Raw genomic sequence first — 26,456 nt, forward strand, 5'->3', positions numbered from 1 at the left:
AAAGACTCGCAAGGGTAATGAATACATTTTGACTGTCCTTTGTCCTACCACTAGGTATCCCTTAGCCTTTCCATTAAAAATATCTGCTCTAAAAACCATAGTTGGAAAATTGTTGAAAACCTTCAACTTAAAGATGTCTTTGCATATCTCGACGACCTTGTGATTGCCAGCAAGACCTGGGAGGAACAGCTTCGCACCTTGGAAGAACTCTTTCAATGCCTGCAAAAAGTCTGGCTGACAATCAACCTTGCTAAAAGTTCTTTTGGTCAAGCTAATGTAGTTTATCTAGGCCATTGAATTGGTAGTGGAGAATTTTTACCTAAAGAGGTTAATATAGACAATATCAAGAACATTCCTATTCCTGCCACCAGACAGCAACTTAAGCTTTTTTAGGAATGGTTTCTTACTATGCTAAATTCATTAAGAACTTTGCTGTTATTATTGCTCCCCTCTATGGTTCTCATTTCCCCTAAGGTAAAGTTTGACTGGACCGAAGAACACTTGTCACATTTTTGAGCAACTGAAGAGCATCTTGGTTTCTAACCCCTCTTAAGAGCTCCTGATTTTAATAAAGAATTTTCATGCAGATTGACGCCAGCAATACAGGTTATGGCGCTTTTTGCTTACAGTCTTACTCAGTCAGTACCAAAGAAACCCCACCCCCCACCACTTCATCATCTCCTTCCCATTGCATCGCCTACCACTCTCGCTTCTTCAAAGGAGCCCAAACCAGGTGGGCCACTGTCGAGAAGGAACTTTATGCCATCATTGCTTCGCTACTACACTTTCAACCCTAACTTGGAAGGACACCAACAGAGTAGTAGGTATATACCGACCATCGCCTCCGAAACAACAAACTACTTCGTTGGTCATATATTTAGTCAGCCTTCAATCTACGACTTCAGTCAATCGGAAGTGCCAACAATCTCATCGCTGACCACACTGTCGCGGCTTCCCACCGCTTCAACACCACAACCATCTGGTCCCACTATAGTGGGCCCATCTTAGGGGGGGGGGGGGGGGTACTATGACGAATTGCCACTCCCCTCTTTGTACATATATATATGTATATATTTTATTTTCAACAATGTGTACCTTTTCCCTATTTGAGTATCAGTCTCTTTTGCTTCAGCGCCATCTCTTGACCGCAGAACCTACTTCCACTCTGTGCTCCTTGCTTTTGTATTTTCAATCTTTCTTTGGACCTTAATTATCGGGATGAAGTAGGAGTATACTTCCAACTACTAACAGTGACAGTTGGGTTTGTTATATTGTTCTTACTTGCTATTCAGTACCGTAAGTCGTAACTATATTGTGGAATATTTAATTAATGTTCGTGTTGGTTTTGATATCTAGTTTACGTAATTGTTGATTTATTGGATATATTATAGATAAATACATGAGCAGTGTTTTCTTTGTCATTTAAGTAACAATGGTTCGTTGGTAAGATACTAAACTAAGGTACAGTTGGACACAGGTTTCCCTGGTACACCTTCTTGAGGGACTTCGAAAAATTATATGGTAACAGTGTTTACTGAGGGGGATGGGGGAGGAGGACTCTTCCTCTCTTAGCAAGAGTTCCACCAATAAGCTCTGGAATTCTTTCAGTGGGTGGAGTCATTAGGTATGGTTGAAGAAACACACACACACACACACACACACACACACACACACACACGAGTAAAAAAAAAAAAAAAAAGAAATCTGTGCAGGGTATATCACTAACTTTTAATTTAAGTTTGTTTATTAAGATTCCATTTAACTTTCGTCTAAGTCGTTATCGTACCACCGTGTCTGTTATTATATATCGGTCATACTCATTACGCAATACTTAAAATTGATCAAAATTTTAGTTATATTGGTACTGGAGAGAATCACGAACATCATAACATGACATTTTAACTTATCACATAAGCCAAGTTATAGTATCGGTTGCAGTGCGTTTCCTACCAATAATATAATAGGAAGCTATAAAGAGAAGCGCAGCATCACTTCATTGAACATACCCAAAAACTCTGTGAACGTGTTTTAAGTGTCCGACACCTTAGATCTCTCTCTCTCTCTCTCTCTCTCTCTCTCTCTCTCTCTCTCTCTCTCCTCTCTCTCTCTCTCTCTCATATTAGCTACTTTAAAGTGACATGTCATCTAGAAATACCACTGCGTTAAGTATCAGTTTTTGATATGTCATTCACACCCTTTAATCTTGACTACACTAATATATGCATATATATTTTTTCGGGGGGTTGGGGGGGCGGGGGGAGTGGTGTCGGGGATAGAGTTCTTGTTGTTAAGCTGTCTTACAGGTTTGGAATTCTAAAATTTAATTCAAACTGACAAGCTTCTTGCTTTTTGTTGTACCGATGTCCTCAGCCTGGCTTTGCTACAACTGAAATGGGTGGGGGACTAGGGTAAGGTGGGCCTGTTGCGACTCCGATGAGTGGACGAAGTACTAGATATGCTCGTGGATAGAGTGTATGGCTAACGAAAAGCTGCACTTGAAATATTTCTTGTTTATCTTTAATGCCTGCGTGTTTTTAGTGGTTTATCCTAATATTATAGTACTGTAGATTTTCTGAATACAACAACATTTACAAGAAGAAGGATTGGTTAAACTCACTCACTCTTGTAAATACATTAGAATGGAAAGAGAGAGAGAGAGAGACTAGACGTTACTGAGGAATCAAAATGAAAACTAATAGGGACAGAAAATTCCACAACGGGTAATGGAAAGTGAAGAAGGACTTCCAAACTTGGTGCAACAATTTAAACCATTCCATATGGTAAACTTAATTCGTTGCCAATGATAAACAATTGTTGATATTCAGAGGTTTCATGTATTCATGGTTTTGTATTCCCTCTTGAATATACTGTAGAGGTTATTCCCTACAACGCCGTTCATTACAAATAATTAATTACATGATATGGATAAACATATCTACTTGGCTTATATTTTCTAAATATATTAATTGTGATACATGTTTTTAATGTCATACGGACAGAAATTCCTTTCGCTCTTATCATCATTCGTGTGGGAGGATAAGAGACAGACGTCTCTATTGTTAAACAGCCCCTTCAGTCATTTACCTGTCCATTGGGGAAAGAGCTATTTGGAGAAATGTAGTCTGATGATATTGTCCTAGGGTTCTCTTTTTAGATAATTTTTTAAGAAATCAGGATAGCGAAATTCCCTTTAGATTTTGAACTCCTTTAAAATATCAAATTCACTTTCAATAAATAATAATAATAATCATGACCTGGAGCTAAACGATATGCATAGGTCTGTTTACGATTTTTATTTTTACATCATACGACATGGAAGTTCAGCGGAAGCCATGGGGTAATCCAAATAACACACCCTCACTTTTTACATTTATTTTTAATACTAGTGAGAAGTCCAGCCACCTTCCTTCTAGATCACCTCTTGCAATCTGTAAGGCATAGAAGATTCATGGTTTCTGACGATCTGTGGTCGGTTGTGGAAGAGTTTTCCATCATTATGTTCCCAGAGGTTCATAAGTTGATTCGGTCTCCTCTCCCTCTCAGGCTCCCAAAATTTTACCAAATTAGCCTAAATATTCTTAGTGAGGTTCATGTCTGTATCCTTACTTGGGCCAGTCAAGCAACTGCAGATCCTCTCGACCTTGAAACCATTATTGGACTATTCTGCCGTATGGATGGGGCAGCGGTCGTGAATGAAAATGACAGGAGCAGATGGGGAGGAATAATTCCGCTGTTGAAGTGAAAGAAGTTAGAAATCCTGAAGAATTTCAATGTATTTTTTCACCAGTGAGCCTCCACTCAGTCCTGGTGATATCATCCATATAATGTAAGAAGATCCAGCCCACACGTTTACTGTGACATGCCCATTCCTGGTCACCTCGTAAATTTCTTCTGTAGTATCTGAAAGGAAAAAAATCTAATTTTCAACAATTCACGCTTTGCTTTTCGTAATGGAGGGAAAATAAATCTGTATTGTTTGGGGAAATAAAATGCTAAGTAACAACCCTTGCAATAAGTTAAGAAATGTTTATTCATCTGCAAATATTAATACCGTTATAATAGCATTGACTTTGATCTGCAACAGTCCTTTATGATATGATATTCTTTAATTCAGTAAACAGGCTGTACTCTATTATAAGTTTGCCTACGTGATTATTCATAACATTAATAATGTATTTGCTTAATGCCTGAAAGCTGGTCATAGTAGAACTAATGGGGGTTTTCAATGAAGAATTTTTATTTTCACTTCTCGTGGCAATATAATTCAATTAGCGGAAAATACATGGTTATGACAAAATTATCATCTTTTGATTATAATATTACCCTTGCTTAATTAAATTATTATAGTCTGACTGTTATTAATGATTTTAGAAACTCACCTAATATACTCGGTCTTCAGTTATGTATTCTGCCGTGACTTCTGCTAGTAAAAGACCTTTCGTCACTGCATACGACTCGAGACCAAAATTCCATATCCTCCCCCACAAACCGTTGAACGAAGGCAAGCCTATCAGCACGATGCCGAGAAATTCCTTCTTGGCAAGAATTCTATGAGGTATTTCCTGCCTCGTGCAGACGTCTTCGCACCGTCATAGACCAAAACATTTAATGCCAGACGTTTCACAAATAGCAATAGTATAGGTAAAAGGATCTTCTTATGCTGCTCGTCGAATGTCGTCGTTATCCTCACGGGTGGTCATTCGTGGTGGAGGTCTTCGAACTGAAATACGGAATTAACATGCAGATACCTAGATAATCAAGATTAATTATAGCCTGTTTTTACTTATGGGAACGCTATTTGGTATTCTGGGAAGTAAAGAGAAAGAATCACTATTAGAGTTCAACAGGACCAAGGCAACTGTAATTTAAGGTTTCATAATTTCACTGATTTATAAGGTTTATAGTTTAAAAAATTAATAAATAAATGAAATAAATAAATGCTATCCAAAGTCGGTCAATTTCCCAGTCTAAGCTTACCTCCTTATTTACTGTTGTAAGGGAGACGTCAAGACGCTGTGCAACAACACCTATTGAAAGCCCACTTTCTCGTAGAGCGACGATCTGCGCCCGGAGAACAATATGTTGCTGTTCATTTGGAGACTATAACGAATACTCACTAGCAGAGGACAGAAGCCTATCAAAATTTATACAACACCTCAGTCTAGCCATGATTGGGTGACAAACCAAACTTGTTAGCGTGTAATAGAGGTGCTAGTAGCAGTGATGTTATCATCGAACAAAGTGATTTATTAAATCACACAATTACTGGGACTGATTGATTGATTGGCTGTTACTGGCATTGCAACATCTCAGGTCATTACTGTCATTGTTAATTGTCTGTTTGAAACACTGTTTACTAAAGGTGGTGCTGTTCCTCTCTTAACGTGAATTCTACTAATCAGCTTTCGAGCTGTTTTAGTGTATAAGAGGTTGGAGGAGGCAAACTTGTAATAAGTATTAATCCTCATAGATGAATAAACATTATCTAATGCAGGGGTTGTTACTTAGCATTACATTTCCCCAAACGATATAGCATTATTTTCCCTTTTACGGAAAGCAACGCGTAAATTGTAAAAAATTAGATTGTTTTCCTTCAGATACCACCGAGGAAACATTTACGAAGTGGCCAGGAGTGGCTTGTAACCGTAAACGTGTGGGCCTGGATTTCCTTACATGGTATATGTGATATCACCAAGACTGAAGGGTTTCTCACCAGAAAAATACGTTAAAATTCTTCAGGATTTCTTCCTCCCTTCACTTCAACAGCGGAATTATCCCTTTCCATCCTAGTCCTGTCCATTTTCATTCATGACGGCTGCCCCATCCATACGGCCAGAATAGTCCAGGAATGTTTCAAGGTTTCAAGGATTGAATTGGTTGCTGGCCAAATAAGGGTGCAGAACCACATAGATCCCGAGAAAGATAAAGTCGATTTATTAAAGATTGAACAATTCACAGGTGCCCCGAAAGAAGCCGAAGTGTAGTGGAAAAATCACTGAATTTCTAATCAGTTTTCTCCCATGTATGCATAAAATTTTTTTTAAATTTTTTTTTCCCATTATTTTTATGCTCATCCATTTCGTATGAAGTAGCTACTGTCGCATATCTTATGTAATATAAGCTGGTTAGGGGTAATTACGTTTGCTTTATGTCTATTACAATTAGAATCATAATTACCTGACCTGTTATCGAATTACAATTACAACTTCAATAATACTGAAATACAAAACTTAAATATTGGAAAAAAATTTCACAAAACATTTTGCACAAAAAAGTAAATAAATGGAATAACAAAATTTTTTAGAATTGATAGCTGGCTTGTTAAGATTCTCCCTTAATAATATAATAAATAAATTGGGTAGCGGCTCAAAACATCTCTGTTGCATTTGGTTAAGATGAGTTCTCGAAAAGTAAGAGGGCTGCTCTAGGATAACAATTTCAAATAAAGTACTTTATTATTTGAACTTTTCAGTTACAATTACAATTACCATTAAGTATAAATAAAAACAACCGCAATTACAGTTAACTTCAAAAGGTATAATTAAAAACATTTCAGATAAAAGGTAATGTTTATTTGTAAAGCTCTCTTACTGTGGGTTTCACAGACAGTGCAGTCACGTTTTTGGTCAATAACACTGTAATGAAGACTGGTATCAGTACGAGATTTTGCTATAATTTTTCGGTATAATCAAGGCTTTAACTCAAATGAATGTCCGGTAAAAATGCTCAATTTTTATTTGTAACACATAGAACAACTGTAACCAGTTACCTATTCAAACCAATCTGTAGGCAATTGGTGGCTCTCTCTTTGCTAAAAAAATAGTTGAAAAGTTGCGTGACAAACGGATTTCTGCTACCATGCTGACAGTTATGTTCCTAGGCGGCCATCTCTTCTTCACCTTCGTAATACAAGCATATGGCTGATGCCCTGAGTCCAAATGAAGATTGCGAAGGAGGTAACCAAACACAAGTATAACAGTAGCTTTACCATCAATCACAGTATCTATCGTTCTACTACTCCACCATACATGCAGATATCTCTCACTCTAATAATTATAATCATTTACTCCTTACCCAAGTCAATAGTCACTAAAGAAAGAAAAAACAATTTGACCTTAAGATAAAAATAGTAATAGCTACTACTACTGCTGCTGCTAAGAATAATAGTAAAAAACTGGTTATTATTAATAATTAATTAATATTGTTTCCCTTGTTTTTTGCACATTTTTTCCGTATCTGAACTATACCGTACCGATACTTTGGTAAAATTGTCGTTGCGTAATTCCGTACCGTACACATAGGCTAAATATCAATCGTGCCGTGCCATACCGTACCGTAATGCCAGCCTTCTGGCAGGTAACAACCAAGTGAATCGTTAGATACAATAATATTGTAAATTATTATTATTAGATTAGATAGATGGATAGATAAAAAAAATCGTACAAAATATACTTAAACTGAAGTAACATTCATTAAGGAGAGATAGAGAGAGAGAGAGAGAGAGAGAGAAGAGAGAGAGAGAAGGGAGGGGAAGGAGATGTGAGGGAAGGAAGAGGAAGTGGGTGGAGGGAGAGGGTAGGCGAATTTTGTTTATACTGTTGTGTCATATCCATTTCTGCCTAATCGAGCCTTTTGCCTCTTCGAACAGGACAAGTGTCTATTCTTTATAATTTGTGATTCATGATACTCTTATAAATTACGGTACTGGTGTAGTTACACTATAGCGAAATCTCGTACTTATACGAATCTTAGTTACAGAAAAATAGGTTGGAGAATTCGCGAACACTTTTACCGAGCTCATTTTACGAAGCAGTGCTCAACGAGTATTCAGTTCTCAATGTAATTATTAACAGGAACAATAATTATGTGAACATATTATATTTAACAGTAGTATCTTTATTTCATGCCATGCTGATTATGATCCTATTGGCTAATCCTACAATCAAGGAACGATATAATGATATATGAATCATGGTATTGTTTTACTCGACTCGAAACAGAGTCTGAATCCCAACGGAGGTAAGGTCGTCAGCAGGATTTTTAAATGGGTTAGACTTCATAACCACTCACCATGAATCGAAGGGACACAAATCTGGCGCTGCGAGGATGAATTGTCATTTTACGCGACAATGGTTTCTCGATACAGCCATTGCACGTGATGTTGGTGTGTCTCTCACCACGGTACAGTTGTGGATAAGAAGGTGGGAGGAGAGTGGGAACTTGAACGACTTGCGTAAGTTGTTTATGCTGAATGATTGGTGGATATGTTACATTGTTCATGGTTATTTAATCTTGCTCATTTGATATGAAAGTTTCTTTCTTAAATGTATTTCGTCTCGCTATTATAATTTTGGTTAGACTACAGATATCCACAGCCATTCCAACACCACAGTAATATTTCAGGTGCACCTCCATAATTCCACACCGGTGGGTGGTTGGCCCTTGCCGACCTCAACCATGAACAAAGTTAGATGGTCGATTGAGTTGTTTCGGTAAAATTAAGCCTATAAGAGCATTTTATTTGTGCTCACCCCGTCGCAGTCATTGTGTGTCTTTTGATAGCTATAGTTTATTTATTAAAATGTCATTTCAGTGATGGCTCAGGAATGATTTACAGTTTTAATACCACCAACAAATTGAGAATATTATGGATATATGTAATCTCGTTCTATTTGATATGCTTTTGAAACCAAAAATATACAGCCATGTTTACTAAATTATGATCAATCCATCGAGTACAAAATTTGAAGAATCTAGAATTGATTGCGATGTTATATAAATTATAAGTTAAACATTTAAGATAATATGTTCTCTTAGCTAGGCCAGGTGGTCCAAGGAAAACCACTCCAGCTGAGGATGACGCCATTATCAGGGCTGCTCAAGAGCAACCCTTAACCAACGCCGAGGCCATTCATGAAGACCTTGGATTAGAAGTGTCATCGAGATAGTACGACGCAGACTCCACGCTGCTGGGATTCATCACAGAACTCCAGAGACGAAGGAGCTCTTGATGGAGCGACATGAGGGGGCGGGAAGGCTTGATTTTGCCCAACGTCATGCTGATAAGGGTTTGGACTTTTGGGGCAGGGTATCTTTTCTACTAACGAGAAGTGCTTCTCGTCCACATCGCATGGGAAGCTGCATTGTTGGCGAACAAACTAGAATCGGTATGATAAGGAAAATCGTTACTTGCATCAATTATCAATTGCATTCTTCTTTTATATTAATTATTAATCTTCAGATTTTGTTCCACGGAAGTGGACTGTCAAAATATACAAAGGGAGTTAACATAAATAAGAGTGCTATTTCTGAGATAAATATTAGGTAAGGGACAGTGGCATCATTTGCTCTTTTTCCTCAAATATAATATATTAGATAAATAATTACACAATAGAATTCTTTCAGTGTTGTTCATCACTGAGAATTTAAATTCTCCAAAGGTAATATATATATACATATATATATATATATAATATATATATATATATATATATATATATATATATATATATAATATATATATATATATATATATATATATATATGATTTATATTATACACCCCCATTTTTTTCCTCTCAATTCAGATATGAAACCCCGTAACATCGTTGAGGGTGGTTCGATCTGGCCATGTCACCTGCAACGTATGGGGCTGGGTGTGTCTGCATGGTGGATGGGTGATGTGTTCCGTATCGAGGGACGATTTACAGCAGCTAAGTATGTTGAGCTGCTGCAAACCTCCTTCTTGCCTTCGTTACGAGAAAGGAATTTTCCCTTCCCACCAGGGCCCATCCTGTTCACACTGCTCATGTTGTTCAAGAGTGGTTTGCCAGACAGATTAACCTGCTTCTTCTTGAATAGCCGAGGAAAGGAGCAGATATGAATGTGATGAAACACGCGTGGGCCCAGATGGTGAACACATGGAAAATGGAACATGAGAGAACAACACAGCAACTCATGGCTCACATCAACTCTCAGTGGAAAATTTGTAGACGAGACCGCAGCAAATTTTCAACCTTGTTCATTTGATGCCCGACAGATTGAGGGAAGTGAATGAGAGAGAGGGTGGATGGTCAAGGTATTAGATTGTATAATATAAATGTTATATTTTTTGTAATAGGACCTAAAATGTTCTCATTTTGTTCTCACTAGTTATTTGATTATATGTTTTAATAAACATAATTCACAACAAGTTTTATTATAACCATGATATTCTTGATATAATGTTCGAAATATCTGTAAAAAAAAATGGCATAATGCCTCCATACAATATTGAGAGTATTGCAGTAAACTTTCCTACTTACTCAGGCCCCACATGTTTTTTATGTCTTCCTAATCACCGTTTCTTGTTAACAGCATTGAATTATAGAACTGAATAACTCGCTGAGCACTGTTATCATACATTGAGGTCGGTAACAGTATTGGCAAATTGCCTTAAGGCCCGTCCACACGGCCGAGCTTTGTTCGACGAACTTTGTTCGATGTGACGTCAGAAGCGGAGAAAATGCGGCAAAGTTCTGACTTTTCCCGCTGTTTCTCCGCTTCTGACGTCACATCGGACAAAGTTCGTCGACCAAAGCTCGACCGTGTATACTTTGTTCTCTGTGGTGTAGCCGATACAGATATGATACTTCGCCACTTATTTTCGCTTATTAGCTTCTTGAAGTCTATTAAAATAGTTTCCATTATTTGAAATGTAATGCTTTATATCCTACTGATATTTCAACAATATATCTTTGTGGGACATTTAAAAGGTAACTGTCAATACAGTAGATGATACTCTCTTTATGTCAGCCACTATAAGGAAAGCCCAAATAACTTCACCTATCACCTGAGGTCAACGAAATATATAGTCTATAATATCAATCAGTGCATACATAATTTTGAGAAAAAAAAAAACAACAGTTAACCCTTAAAATGTCAAACCACGTCATATGACGTGTTGCAGAGTCGTCCCACACATGTTGTTTACGTCATGTGACGTTCTTAAGTTTTTAATTTTGTGCGCCTTCATAGCTTATTGTATTGATATTGGTTCTGTACTACTTAGTGCCTTATTAGAGGTCTTGCTGGCCGTTTGCACTGCTCGTCTTCCATTTGTATTGAACTGCGCGGGGAAGGGGAGGTAAGGGTGGCCTAGGAGGTTGTCAGAAACGTCAAACCAGCTAATCCTGTGTGCAAAACGGATTAGTGGCGATAATTTTTTGCCGCACACTTCGATTTTGATGATAGTATATCAGGAATAAAGTTTTTTTTATTCTATTTTTAATAATTCTATATGGAAACTGACGGTAGAGAGATCCAATCGTTAATTTCAATGTTATGATATGGGGTAATATATCAAGCGAACCACTCAAGGGAACAAGAGTTTATGACATTACAGTATCAGAGATGAGAAATTTCTTTGCTTTGGTTATGATTATGGGTATTGTCAGGAAGGGCAATCTTCGATAGTATTGGGTCATGACCCTCTCCTGAATACACTAAATGACATATCAACTGTATACTGAGCGCAGGGGTTTTTCTTATCACTAAGTTAGCTAGTATAGCTGAGAGAGAGAGATATAAGTTAGCTAGTATAAGAGAGAGAGAGAGAGAGGAGGAGGAAACGCACTGCAACCAATGCTGTAAACTTGGCTTACGTGATAAGGTTAAAATATCCTGTTGTGATGTTCGTGATTTTCGGCAATACCAATATAACTTTAAATCGTTGATCAATTTTAAGTATTGTGTAATGAATATGACCGATATATAATAATAGACACGGTTGTAAGATAACGTCTTGGCCGAAAGTTAAATGGAACCATAATAAACAAACATATATTACAAGTGAGACAACAATCTTCATTACAACAATATAAACTGCTCAGATTTTTTTTTACTCCGTGTGTGTGTGTGTGTGTGTGTGTGTGTTTCTCCAACCATTCCTAATAACTCCGCCCACCAAACGAACTCCAGAACTTATTGGTGGAACTCTTGTTAGCAGAGAAGGGGTTCTCCCCCCCATCCTCCCTCAGTAAACACTGTTACCATGTAATTTTACGAAGTCTCGCAAGACGGTGTACCAGGGAAACCTGTGTCCAACTGTACATTAAAAATTCTCTTAAGACCTGAGATATTCCATCGCAGAGGTGACAATATATATATATGTATATATATATATAAATATATATATTATATATATATATATGATATATATATATATCTATATATATATATATATATATATATACTAATAGATATATTATATATATACAACGTTATGTACCTTCCTCTAACAAAAGGTGTTTTCATATAAATCCAGCATTTGAAGTTAACTGCTGGATCATGGATGAGCCATCCTTACGGAGAACTTCTACACAATGCTCTGACCCCAATTCTTGCACGTGCTCACGTCCATCCTGTAAATTAAAATCTTTCCTTTCCATTTCTTATGTCTTTACAGCCCACTCCACGTCTTCTTTCCTCTTTTCTCCTAACACTCATAATTATACATTCTTTTCACCACTACGGCATCCTATATGACCAAGTCATCTGAAAAACACTATTCATTCTTTCGGCTAATCTTTATACGCTATGTATATTATGCAGACTGTTTATCTCGTTTGTTTACGATTTTTATTTGCAGCTGCTTTTCACATCAATCCTTCACTTTATAACGGATATTTAGCCGAAGACTCCTCAAATATTCTTATCTTACACTAACACCCTAATACCCTTCTTTATTTGTAGTATTTATAAATCAGTTATTTTTATCCTTCCACCCCCTTCTGGCATTAAAAGTTTCATTTACCTACCATCCACTTAGTTTAGTAACCTTCCTGTTGCTCACATTTGTTCTCATGCTGACCGTATTTATGTGAAGATGGCAGGTAAGAAAGTTGTCATGGTGACAACTCTGTAGTTACGTTGGTAGTTGGCGCCATTTCCATGTAACCCAGATAGCTGATTACAGTGATTGAGGGTCCTTCGGGTCAAATTTGAGAATCATCTGGCATTATGGCTGCTCTGGGTAACCCATGGATCTAGTTGCTGTTGATATCTCAATAGAGGTCATAGCTCTGCAAAATGAATGCTTACAGTATGACATTAAAGGTTGGTTTGTTTTTTCAGTACAGGCAACGGATCGAGCACCACTGATATCTACCCACTAGCTTCTGGTTTCAGGAACTGTGCAACTTTCAGAAAAGACATCTTGCAGCTTCCACATTCAATAAAGCCTGAATACCAGGAACTCAAGCCAAGTTTAGATGTTTGTTTACCTTGCCACTGCTTCCGATGCGCGGAGTGACAGTCGGGAAAAAATAGTGACACCGACAGATGAAATGTTCTAGTTTATGCTAAGGGACGACAGCGAGTGGTATCTAAAACACGAACAAGGGGCAGATATCGTCAGAGTCAACGTTTAGATAGATAGGCAAGAATGACAATATTACCTTTTTAACGGATGTATTCGAGGTCTACGTCAGAATATGAATCTGTGAGATATATTCCTGAGGTTATTTTTCTTTTACCTAACATTTCCTCACACACTTCATTCATTGAAATATGAAGAACATTTTCCTTTGTTTTTCCATTTTTTATCATAATTTTTTTCCATTATTTCCTTTTTAACTCTCCCAGTTACAAGCAAACTGAAACTACTTGAATATTATTCCAGACACACCTTGAGTGTTCTAGAAGTCTTGCATTACTTTCTCTCCTTTCAAAATGTTTTCCCTTGTATTTCTGCATCAAAACTCTCTACTTTTAACTTTCGCTTTGTAGTGATGCTGAGCCACCGTAAAGTTCAAAGTAGGTTGACTTCACCTGACTTTTTATATTTTCATCACATTTTCTCATCCACAGGTTTCTTCTTCACCTACTGGCATCTTTAGCTGAAAGAGCTTTTACCAGTTTAAGGCGGTCTTAATCCAGAATGAACATCATCGGCATATAACACCCTCAAGTAAGTTACATGATGATTAGAAATAGAAACACATTACAATATTATCATTATTGGAGAAACAAATACACAGTTATTTTTATGTATGTACATATACATAAAGATAAAATCTGATACAGAAAGCTTTAGGGAAATTGTTTGAGTCATCTTTTCAAATGGAACAGTTTCCCGAAAGCTTTCTATCAGATTTCTTTCTTTAAGAGATTTACAATATACTAAAATAACTGTGGATGGTAACTATTATTATTATTATTTTATTATTATTATTATTATTATTAGTTATATTATTATTAGAAACCCCTAAATTCAAACTCGAGACGTACGTTAAAAAACAATGCCTCAACGAATCAATATAAATTTGCAAAGTAGATTCGAATTATTCAATGCCATTGGACATTCTTTACCGCTGTATTGCTTTACAGAAAGTATACTCCCTCTTGGATGTTCATTTAGGTGTACCATACATTGGATCTGAGCTGTTTACTTAAATTATTTTAAACAGAAGGATAACCGAAAAATATCAAGTATGTTTGTTGACCATTTCTAACACTATTAATGTGCAACAATTTCATATTATAAAAAAAAAAATTTAAACGATTAAAATTAAACTTTGTCTAAATTTAATTCTAATTTTCACACCCCATTCATTTATATGCACCATAGTTAGATGTTGCAAAAAGTACACAAAAGCACACACACACACACATATACATACATCGAGCTACATGTGTCCTTTAATATCTAATTCACTCTACCTCGGAATTAATATATTTTCATATATATTAACCGAAGGGGAATTTTAAGTCGATAAGAAATTTGTCGGCTCCCGGACGCGAACCATAAACCCAACAAATTCAGGACGCACAGTGAAGCCTAAACCACGACTTAATATTCCCCTTCGGTTAACATATATGAAAATGTATAGATTCCGAGTTAGAACTAATTAGATATTAAAGGACATTTTGTAGCTCGATATAGGGATATGGAATCACAGTAATGTGATATGTAAGTGTGGTGTGGATGTGCTTTTTGCATGGTTTTTATAAATGAAAGGGGTGTGTGAAAATTAAAATAGAATTAAAAATGCCATACCTCCAGAATATTCGGGCAAAATCTATATATATAATATATATATATAATATATATATATATATATATATATATATAATATATCTATATATATATACACACATACATACATAACATACATATATGTATATATGTATATATATATCATTCCAATGGAAAAGGATGGCTTCAGAATGAGCTGCCTCTCCTGTATTCAGCAAAAAAAATCAAATTTTCCGACATAGCGACATGTCTTGTATACAACGGATGTTCACGGGTCTTGCATTCCGTTGCGCCTGAATTTCTCAGTGGGCACCTATCCGAACACTGATCACACAATTATGGTTTAAAAAATTTTCAGAAAGGAAGGGTTGCTGTGTAGTGACCGTGTTGCTCCCATCGGCATTATGTGTGCACTAGTTTGTGTGTCTGTGTTAACGGGTGCATGATGTGTATAAATAAACAATAAAGACCCTCATAAGTTTTCAATTTAGTGGCTGCTATTATTCTTTATATCATGTTTTTTTAGAGAGAACTGTTTAGAGAGAGGGAGAGAGAGAAAGTGATAGCGTTGTCTCTCTCTCTCTCTCTGAGAGAGAGAGACAAACAGAGATAATGGCTGTTATCATTCTTTATACTACATAATGTAGAACAGAATCACGAAAGTTAGGAACGTGATAAAATCCATAAATTAAAGATATATGCCACGAAGGAAAATAAACGAAGGAGGATCTACGAGACCTTTCGACGTTAAACGTCCTTTACTGAGCAGAAACTCAGTAAAGGACGTTTAACGTCGAAAGGTCTCGCAGATCCTCCTTCGTTTATTTTTCCTTCGTGGCATATATCTTTATACTGCATAATGTTTGTTTATAGACAAGTGTTTACAGAGAGAGAGAGAGAGAGAGATAGAGAGAGAGAGAGAGAGAGAGAGAAATAATGGTTGTTATTATTCTTTATATATAATCTTTGTTTATAAACAACTGTTTACAGAGAGACAGATAACGTTGCAGCTGTTATTGCCTGTATATTTCTCTGAGAGAGAGAGAGAGAGGTTTCGTTACAGTTGTTATTGCTTCATATTTCTCAGAGAGGGAGAGAGAGAAAGACAGACAGAGAGAGAGAGACATGGAAAAACGAAGCTAATAGGATTCTCTATCAGTGGGGGTCAAGGAGACACTAATATAGTCTCTCTCCTCTTCTCTCTCTCTCTCTCTCTCTCTCATACACACAGACAGACATTTATCTCGTATTTTCCTTTCACTTCGCGCTGGAGGGTAATTAAGGAAGGTATTGTTGTAACGACTTTTTAAAATCTCATTAACAGACACCCGAGAGTCTCGGGACCCATTTTGAGTGGAACAGCATCCAATGGTGGTAATAAAGGCAAATGATGCTATAATATGCTAAGTTTGTATTCGTTCGGTTCTTTTTTTTAAATTCATATCGTGTAAAGCTTATATATACATATATATATAATATATATATATATATACTTATATAATATATATAATATATATATATATATATATGATATATATATATATATAATATGTATGTATGTATGTATGTATATGTATGTATGGTATAATATTGATATTCTATAACTTAGCCATACCTCATCCTCAATGGAAATTGCAACTTATAAGCTCATCTGCATCGGCCGGGATTCGAATCTGAACCTTTGGTTTTATACAGTGACGAATCGTTGAAATGAACATATACACAAACACACATACACACTCACGCGCACATATGTACACATGTATATATAGATAGATCAATAGATAGATAAGTAGACAGATGTTTGTGTGTATGTGTGTCTGTGTGTTAGTAGAGGCAAAAGCCTTATTTTGTAAGTAGTGGGAAATTGATAATTGATAAGACCATTTTTTATACGCAAAGAAATGAAGATAGGCATAGAGCAAATATAAATGTAAAATTATAGGAGAATGAGACCATAATAGAAGAACTGAACGTGCTGGGCAAGGGAATCAAAAATTTATATATAAAGACTAAAGGAACTCTCCTCCTGTAGACTTTACTGAGAGCACAGAAACGCTCCTTACACTTTTTATGGACCTTTTTGAACATTGACATTCATCACTGGTGAATCTTTAACTCACCTCAACATACAGGGGAATTTTAGTATATTTCCTTTTATAGTTAACCCTTACTCTTTTCATTTTACCTTGAAGTTTTCCCGGGTTGGTTGGTTATGATTTAGCTGGCTTTGTGCCAGCACGGGCTCTTGCTCCTAGAGCAGCCCGCAAGTGTTTTCCCAAATTCAGTAGTGTCAATTAACAGTTACTCTGCCTTGTAGAGCCCACTCTTGGTGACGTCGCCTGAACAAGAGCTTTATCCAATCGAAATGAAAAGGAGAAACCGACTGTGAATAAACCCGTTTCCCTCATGTTTACTCCTCATCAACATTCGTTGTGGTCGTCGCTTTTATGTGAGATAAAAGACTGACAGATTGCAAAATGGTATCACTATTTCACTGACCGATGGTCTGGTTAATTGCCAATTTCTCCGCAGTGATAGAAGATCATTCAAACCACGTTTCGTTCCCTCGCTGTTTATGTGTCTCTCCATTGTACAATAGCTCTTGCTTTTGATAACAGCAGATGACGCTGAGTTCATGAATAATATTTCTTTGAACGTAAAGAAGCTTAACGAAATGGCGAAGAGTGAAATTGTGATCCTATCAACTGAGGGTCATTGTAGCTAAATTCATATGACTTTGCTATACCCAATCAATAGGCATCTATTAATGAATAATCTGTCGTCAGACATCCCTCAGTAGTCTGATGATCTAATATTCTCTGGGTATGCAACGATGCATTGACACTGAGTATATTATCAAAACAAAGATTTATTTAAATAAGCAACTCTTATATTAATTTTGAAGAAATGAGTATAAAATACATTTCAAGTTGATATACATGACGGTTATGGATCCAAACATGACGCATATGCTTTCCAATATGAAGTAAAATGAGCCTTTTGAGACAGAAATCAACTTACATTCCGAAAACCTGACGCTCAAAGGGAGTTATTTTATTATGTTCCAACCAAGAAAGGCGCATCAGTAGATTATTTCTGGTTTAATATATGTATCTGAAAATACATCATGAGACAAATTTCTAACATACTACTGTGTATATATATATATATATATATATATATATACATATATATATATATATATATTATATAAATATATAAGATATATATGAATGTTTATCACATCACCGTGATTCATAAATATGCATTAAGCTACAAATTTACTTGTTGGCCGAGTCGGTAACCTCACTTAAGTCCTGATTTATCCTCTGTGCGCTGGTTCGAATTCACGAGAGGACGAAATTATTATCAATTAGAAAATTCCCTCCGCTTAACACATATGAAAAAATATTAATTCCGAGGCAGAGCGAATTGGATATTAAAGGACATTTGATGCTTAATGCGCGCATAATATAAGTATATGTAGATACTTACATCATAATGGATATTGGCTGATTGCGGTCAAATACAGCACAAGCGAAATGAACGAGTACATGAAGTCATTGGAAACCTATGTTCCAATCTGAAAGGCATTAGTTGATATCCTAGTAAAGGTTGTAGATACCATATATAATTCTTCTTAGGTGTACCCATATATTTCAAGGTAGAATGTATTCGGTTTTACTGCGTTTTTAGTGAATAGATTCTGGCAAAAAATGATGTGTGTTAGCCCTGCGTCTTTCTCCTGGTTATAACCTCCCGCTGCCTGTTGTTCACCAGGTACCTATTTCAGTGTTTAGGTCAAGGGACCAGTGAAGGCTCCATGCACGTTTTCCCTTTCGGTGCCTGGCTTACACTGATACCGATTCGTGTTGCCACATCCACTTTTAAATGTCGAATCGAGGGTGAATATTCAATTGGCAAGGACCCTATTTCATATATCCACCACTCTCAAGATCTATTGCCCTCCCCTTCTTCCTATCACCTGAAGTATTGATTCTTTTTTCCACTCAGTTGTCCTCTCAATATGACCAAAACATTACAGAATGTCTGATCCAGCTTTTCATCGCGGTTACCTTTTTTTCACCTTTGTTGTGTTTCTGTGTCTGTATATACTGTGTTGAGAAGCCATCTCAGAAAAATCTGGCTTTGACCTGTTTTTATTTGCATTTCACATCCATTAAGGTGTGCTGGCTTGACAGTCTCTTCACCTAACTTCAGCATCTGCAGACACTCCTCAGAACCTCCTCCGAATCCTTAGCAAACGCCCTGTTACATTCTTTGCTTCACACTTTCTAATTCTGACCTCTTATTTCATTCACCATCATCCTTTAATCTAACAACAAAGATCTAAACGATTCAACTGCTTCCACTCTTTCCTTATCCTATTAACGATCAATTTTTCCATCTTCTAGTTTTCCCTTTAACCGCAATAATGACATCCATGCTTAGATTGCCCCACCAAGGTATGTTTAAGGAAGAGAGAGAGGAAGGAGAGAGAGAGACGAGAGGAGAGAGAAAGAGAGGACAGGAGAGAGAAAAGGAAACAACAAGGATCAAACAAAAACCAGTACATGTTAATCTCCATTATCCTTGTTTCCCCCATTCTCTTCCTATATGATCCCGCCTCACTTACGTTTGTCCCATTGGATATTCGCCACTTTCCATCTTACACAGGAGCTTAGGCTTTAATCTCCCGTCCTTGCCCTGGATCTGCTGTCCAAAGCCAGTGGTGCGTCCTCTACCTTTGGGATCCCAATTTCCTTCTTACGCGCTGTATTTCCAGGCGTTTTGATGTTCACGGGAGCGAACGGCACTCTGAGGCAATGTTTCAGCGGTAGAATTTGAAACGAGGCCTTCATCATTTGCGCAAACAAACTGTGAGGCGAATTTTCCACAGGCTGTCATGGAAGCAACCGGTATGTGCTGCCTTTCTTATCTTGTCGATGCTTGCATGTTTTCACAGCAGCTTCCGAAAGCGAACGATAAAGTTTTTTTTTTTTTAGAACGTTCAGAAAATGCATGCAAGCAAATTATTCGTAAATTATCTTAATGTTTTCTATTTAATATAAATGAGTAATGTAAAAAAAAAAAAATTTTTAGATTTATCACTCATGAAGCCAATTGAAATGTATCTGCAGCTACATAAAGAAACATGAACGCAATTTTAGTTTAATACTCTAACATTCCATGAATATTCTCCCCATGGTACTAGTACTTGCTGGGATTTTTTGCTGTTAATCACTTTTGTAACTTCACTGATTCATCCCATTAAGCTTTATTCAAATAGCTTGCACGCCCTTTTATTTTTCAAACAGGATTCTTTAATGTGGTAGAGACCCGTCAATAATATCGATGTTACGAAATTTCAAACTATTTCAAATAAGTTATGTATATATATGTGCTTGGAATATATATATATATATATATATATATATATAATATATATATATATATATATAATGTGTGTGTGTGTGTGTGTGTGTGTAACATAAAGAGGGGGATTTACTATGATATATTTTAAATAATGTATGATGTGATATGCTGTGACATTTCTTAGAATGTGGAGTCATCATTTGAGACAGTGTTCGAGCGACAGCTTTGGGAATGCTGATGTGTCTTTTTGCTGTATGTGCAGATCTGTGCATGTCTGTTGATACAGGCGATAGCATAGGTAACGTTGAAACTGGTCTCAAGCAGTTTCGGGGCGAGAACATTCTGAACATTGAGTGTGGGTTTGTACGTATGTGTGCGCTTTTCCCCTAACATAAGGAAAAGTATTGTTTACCATGAGGGGTAGACTATTAAAGAGAGAAGTCGGGGGTGGGATGGCTCTGCCAAAGTATTTTTGTTAGTGTTAGCGCAACTGTGCTGAAATGGGTGAGTGTTATTATGTCTGTTTTAGCCAAAGTGCTGGCCTTTTTTTTTTTTTTTTTTTTTTTTTCTGGATTGTATTTGAATATTTATTTCAGCGATGTTCTGTTTATATGATCTTTGATTATGATCTTGTGCTTACCAGAGTGTTCTCCTGTCTTTTAACAGGCGATTCTAGAATATGGGAATCGATCTGGTAGAGGGAAACTATTCTGGAAGAGGGGAACTATTTTCTAGGAGAAGAGTGGGATTATTCATTGGAGAAATGGTGTACTGACTTAATTACTGTGTAGACTGTTAGATTAATTACCGAGGGTATCTGAGTTATTTGGACTTTGAGTTAACATTCCATTTAATCATTCTGTTAAGAATCTGAGTTATTCAGTTAATACTTTGCTCTCAAATAAATGCATATTTTTGTAATTCACGACTCTGATTTGATGACCTACATAATGGAGAGAGAGAGAGAGAGAGAGATGGAGAGAGAGAGAGAGAGAGGGAGAGAGGAAAGTTTTTACCAAATACCAGTTGTCTGCCGCTCTGGCCTATCGCTACCAAAATGATAACGAGATATTGGCCATCTCGTTATTATACATATATATATATATATATATATATATATATATATATATATATATATATATATATATATAGATATATAGTATATATATATATATATATTATATATATATATATATATATATATATATATATATTATATATATATATATATATATATATATATATATACATATATATATATGTATGTATGTATATATATTCCAGACACATATATGAAGTCTAGAAAAGGGAGAGAGAGAAAGATAGAAATTAAGGACATAACTTCCCACCACTAATATCGTGACTTTTTGAAAACCCTTTTAATCTGTAAATGCACTTCCATATAATTCTAAATTTGAGGAGAGGAAAGATCAAGAGTCATAAAAATAACTAACTAGTGTTTGATATTCCAGTAGTAGTATCATTTCGCATTCACCTTCACCCATTCCTCCTACGTTTTCGTTGTATACCAAAATTCATTCCATCTAGTTTCAGTCGTGATGAATATTTGGGGAATGTCATCCTACACCTGAGAGAAAGGCTTCTGTCTTCCCACCTCAAAGGTTCGTGGTGCAGTTGTTATCTCCCGGGTCCTCAGTATTGCGTGTGCAAGTGGGCTGTCATATTTCTGTCTATTGCTTTGGCTGTATAAGTGCATAATTGATCAACTAATAATGATAATAATGAATACTAATAATAATAATAATAAAGTATATTTGTTTTTATTTTTATAATCAAAATTTATTATTATTATTATCATTATTAGTTATTACTGGTTTTGAAGTTCAGTATCTTTTTAGTGTTGAAGTCGACTATGATGATGACCAGGGGAACGGTCGAAACATGTCGACTTCAACTCCAGTAGAAATATAGTTATCATATTATCATTATTATTATTATCATTACTATTATTATAAGTTAATGGGGAAATAATAATTCTAATCAAAGAATATCTCCTCAGCTTTCGATAACGAGAGCCGTGAAGATTCTCAAAAGCATTCTTATTAAATATTATTGTTGATTTTACTTTTCTATTATTGCTGTAGTCGGTCTGCAGCGCTTGGTTGGAAAACGTTCATTAAGAGTCCAGCAGGATAAGCAGCACGGTGCGAAAACAAAATAGAAAAGTAAAGAATGAACTAGACATTGGGAAAATGATAGAAAGACAAAGTGAAATTTAACAATTATTCTACTCGGTCCCTCTTCTTTGTGTGTTCTTGTTATCTCTCTGCTTCATATATATATATATATAATATATATATATATATATATATATATATATATACATATATATATATATAGATATATTATATATATATATATATACATATACGTATATATATATATATATTATTATATCATATATATATATATATATATATATAACCTAACGACGGACAAAATGACCCTCATCTAAATAATAGAAGAGAATTCCTAACTGGAAAGCATAACCTGCCTTTGAGTGTCATCTCTGTAGCTATCTGAAAATCAATTATCAAAACTCTAGGGGAATTCAAACTCCCGCTATTACAAAAATACAGTCTTTATTTCCCAAAACAGCTAACATGAAAATGGAATAAAATGAATTAAAGAAAATCCCAAAGAAACTCATCAAATCTCTATTACTCTTCCACGAAATCATATTATATAAATTCCCCCCCTTATCTACTACTGTTCGACTATTCATCAGCTTTTATCAATAACTGTCAACACAAGTCTAGAGAATCCATTGTTAATGGTGATTGAATCCATCTGAAATGAGAATATAATTATCAAACAATGAAAATGTTAAAGTTCGTCAATAAAATTGGGTGCTGCACCACACTTCCCTTCTCTAGAAACTTAACTCAGTGTCACCTAGAAGGTATAACTTTTCAAAGTCTTTTCGGGGGGGGGTTTACCTTTACCGATGGATCTTAACGGCTTCCATCTATGGCGAGTTTCCACCCTTATCGAATATCAGATAATGCCCCTTCATCGCTTTCACCAGTGGGTTTTTTATTCCATCTATTTCGTCTTACAAACATACATATGTACGCTGACCAACAGACGTATGGATACACGCATGCTACTTAACACATGAACGTACGCACGCTAGTCTCTTCTGTGCGTTTTCCATTTTCCCACATCCACGATCGGCGCGTTTTCGATTTGTGTCTCATATCAACATCTTGAGGAGTTCACTGTTTTGCACCTGTCTCTAAACAGCAAGAGCTAAGGTTATAAACCCATTTATTTATATATATCCACTTATACATCTAACTAGTGCCTTAAACATATATATATATATATATATATATATATATATATATATATATATATATATATATATATATATAATTCATAGATTGATAGAAAGACAAACAGGTTGATTGACAGATAGTTAGAGGATAGATATTGTATAATATATTTGGCGTTTTTTTCTTATTCTGTCGGGAACCCAAAAAAGGTCCTCTCTGCTCTCTGGTATTTTCATCACGACGGATGTTCCGTCAATCTGTAGCAATTTAGTGTGCTTCAGGCTTGTCATTCTAGCTTTTTTTACGATCGTGAATGTTACCTGAAGAATTGACGTATCATTATTAAAATGTTGTTGAGACAAAGAAAGGCATGTCTATTTAGATTGTGTGCCAAAGAGACTTCTTCCTTCAACAGTCCATCCCTTAAGCCTTGAAGAATTCAGAAAATACTGTAAAAGACGAATCATTCACGTTTCTGGGTGAGACCGATCAGGACAGACCAAACAATTATGTCTCGCGCTTGACTCCAGTTCTTGTTTGTGGCTTCTGAGCAATGCTTTCTAGACTTCCACACCAAAGACTAAAGACTAAAAAGTGATGTGTGCTAAGATTGTGTCGGAATTAACGCATATTGTCTTACTAATTGTACACAAAGAATTCTATGGACCCTTTTGTGCTCATCGTTCTAAATATGTTCGTTTACATTATGGGTGAGAAGGCAATCTACGTTCACTAAACGGAATTTTGGTCAGAACAGCGGTAAATTTTATCATTTTTTCTATCACATCCACATAATTTATGCAATAGTATGCGTTAAGCTCATATATTTAATCGTAAATAAAGAAATAATGATTAAGAAAAAGGCTAAAATGTATCTGTAAATGAGATTTCACTCTTCTCCTCCGTGTGCGTCGAGCTAAGCGGTGTGATGGACCCATAATGGGTTTATGAAGTGAGTATCCACTAACCTTAATTTGTGTCCCTTCATTAGTCTACCTTGTTTCCTCTCCAGTTAATTATCATCTCGCTTGGCCTGGATAACCTCATATAATTACGGCCATGTACCCCCGAGCGCACTCAAATCATTGTGATTAATCTTGATACCATAAACAACAAAGTATACAGTGGACGTTCTATATGATAAGATAAGATGGAACTGAAGACGTTATTTATTTGTTATTTATTTATTTACTTATCTATTCTTTATTGTCGCTTCCTTAGGGAGTAAGCCTACAAACTACGTTGTTGTTGTTGTTGTAAGAGATAAATAAGTGCACATTGAAACAGCACAGAACAATTATTTCCAATGATTATAGCGTATTTATTTCAGTTTTTGTTGGTGAAACAAGGATGTATTTGACGGTAGATTTAGCACGATTAATTTACGTTAAGTTAGGAATATAATGTTTACAACTTATGCGTGAGAAGAAAGGCCTTGCACGTTGTCCCGATTAAGCTCGAGATCGGATCACGCCTTGTTTTAGTCTGAGACAGCCACTGATGTCGAGAACAAAGTAATTGGTCCTGCGAGAGGGGATTATGCTCCTGAATTCGCCTTTTTGAGAGTTTTGAAAATGCATCCGCTGAGAGAAGCTGTGATTATCCAGTATATACCAGTGTGATGGACTAGGTTCATCAAGCTTGGCTGCAATCCCAAGCTTTGCTCAATTGAAAATTACATTCCTTCTGAAAGCACAATAATACCGATCAATAATTGACAGTGATACCGAGAAAATTATACATATAAATAAAATTTCAATAACATGTATCATTACAAATACTTTTTATATAAAGAATAAATGCATTGCCAGTTCATACAGTTGGTGGAAGAATAAACCCACGTTCACAAAAGTATGAAATGCGCATAAAGGACAAACCCTTAAGGAGACATACTATATCACAGTCAGGAAATCCAGAGATCTCGTATTTTTGGAGTGGATGAGATGGAAAAGGTAACAGCATCCCGACTGACCGCGGAGTTAGTGAATCCCCACACATACAATGGACGAATAATGAAGCCACCTGTGCACACCGCGGACCAGAGTAATTACACGACCCATTAACAGTCCTTCCTCATTTCCATTAACAATCCTTCTCATTATCCGGCCTGAGGGCCAGCAGGAGGTGATTTCTGGAGTGACATTGAAGTACCCATCCCCACACACCCGCCAGACGATCATGGGAAACTGTGCACCATTTATATTGGTTTGTGTTGGAAGGATGAAACCCACAGTCTTTGGAAGTTTGAATTTCAAGTCATTGGTCCTGTGTGCTTGTTCCATGTGAATAAGTTTCATCTAGTAAAGTAATATAATAATAATAATAATAATAATAATAATAATAATAATAATAATAATAATAATAATAATGTATTATGAAGATGATGATTTCACAATAGCTGCAGAATTGCAGTGCCTTCTTAGATACCAGTTTGCAAAATTTAATTTCTTAGCATACAACATTATTCATTATATCATTACAGGTTTATGAAACTAGCCAGTCATGTTCTCCCCGACGCTTTCAGTGAATAGTTATTGTAGAAATTCGCAGAGGCGGTAAGATTGATAACGTAACAGAACCATTTTATCTTGATACATTCACTGGTAATTCATTTGCTGCCGTCCTAATTGTTTTTACTACATTTCTTGAAAAATGTACAATAATTGATGCTAACTTTTATTATTAGGACGATTTTAAGGTTGCAAATATGGGACGTAATTGGTGAGTTCTTTTATTTTTAGATTATTTTTGGAGATTCGCCTT

The sequence above is a fragment of the Macrobrachium nipponense genome, chromosome 1, assembly GCF_015104395.2.
Source record: "Macrobrachium nipponense isolate FS-2020 chromosome 1, ASM1510439v2, whole genome shotgun sequence".
In the NCBI taxonomy this organism is placed as follows: Eukaryota; Metazoa; Arthropoda; class Malacostraca; order Decapoda; family Palaemonidae; genus Macrobrachium; species Macrobrachium nipponense.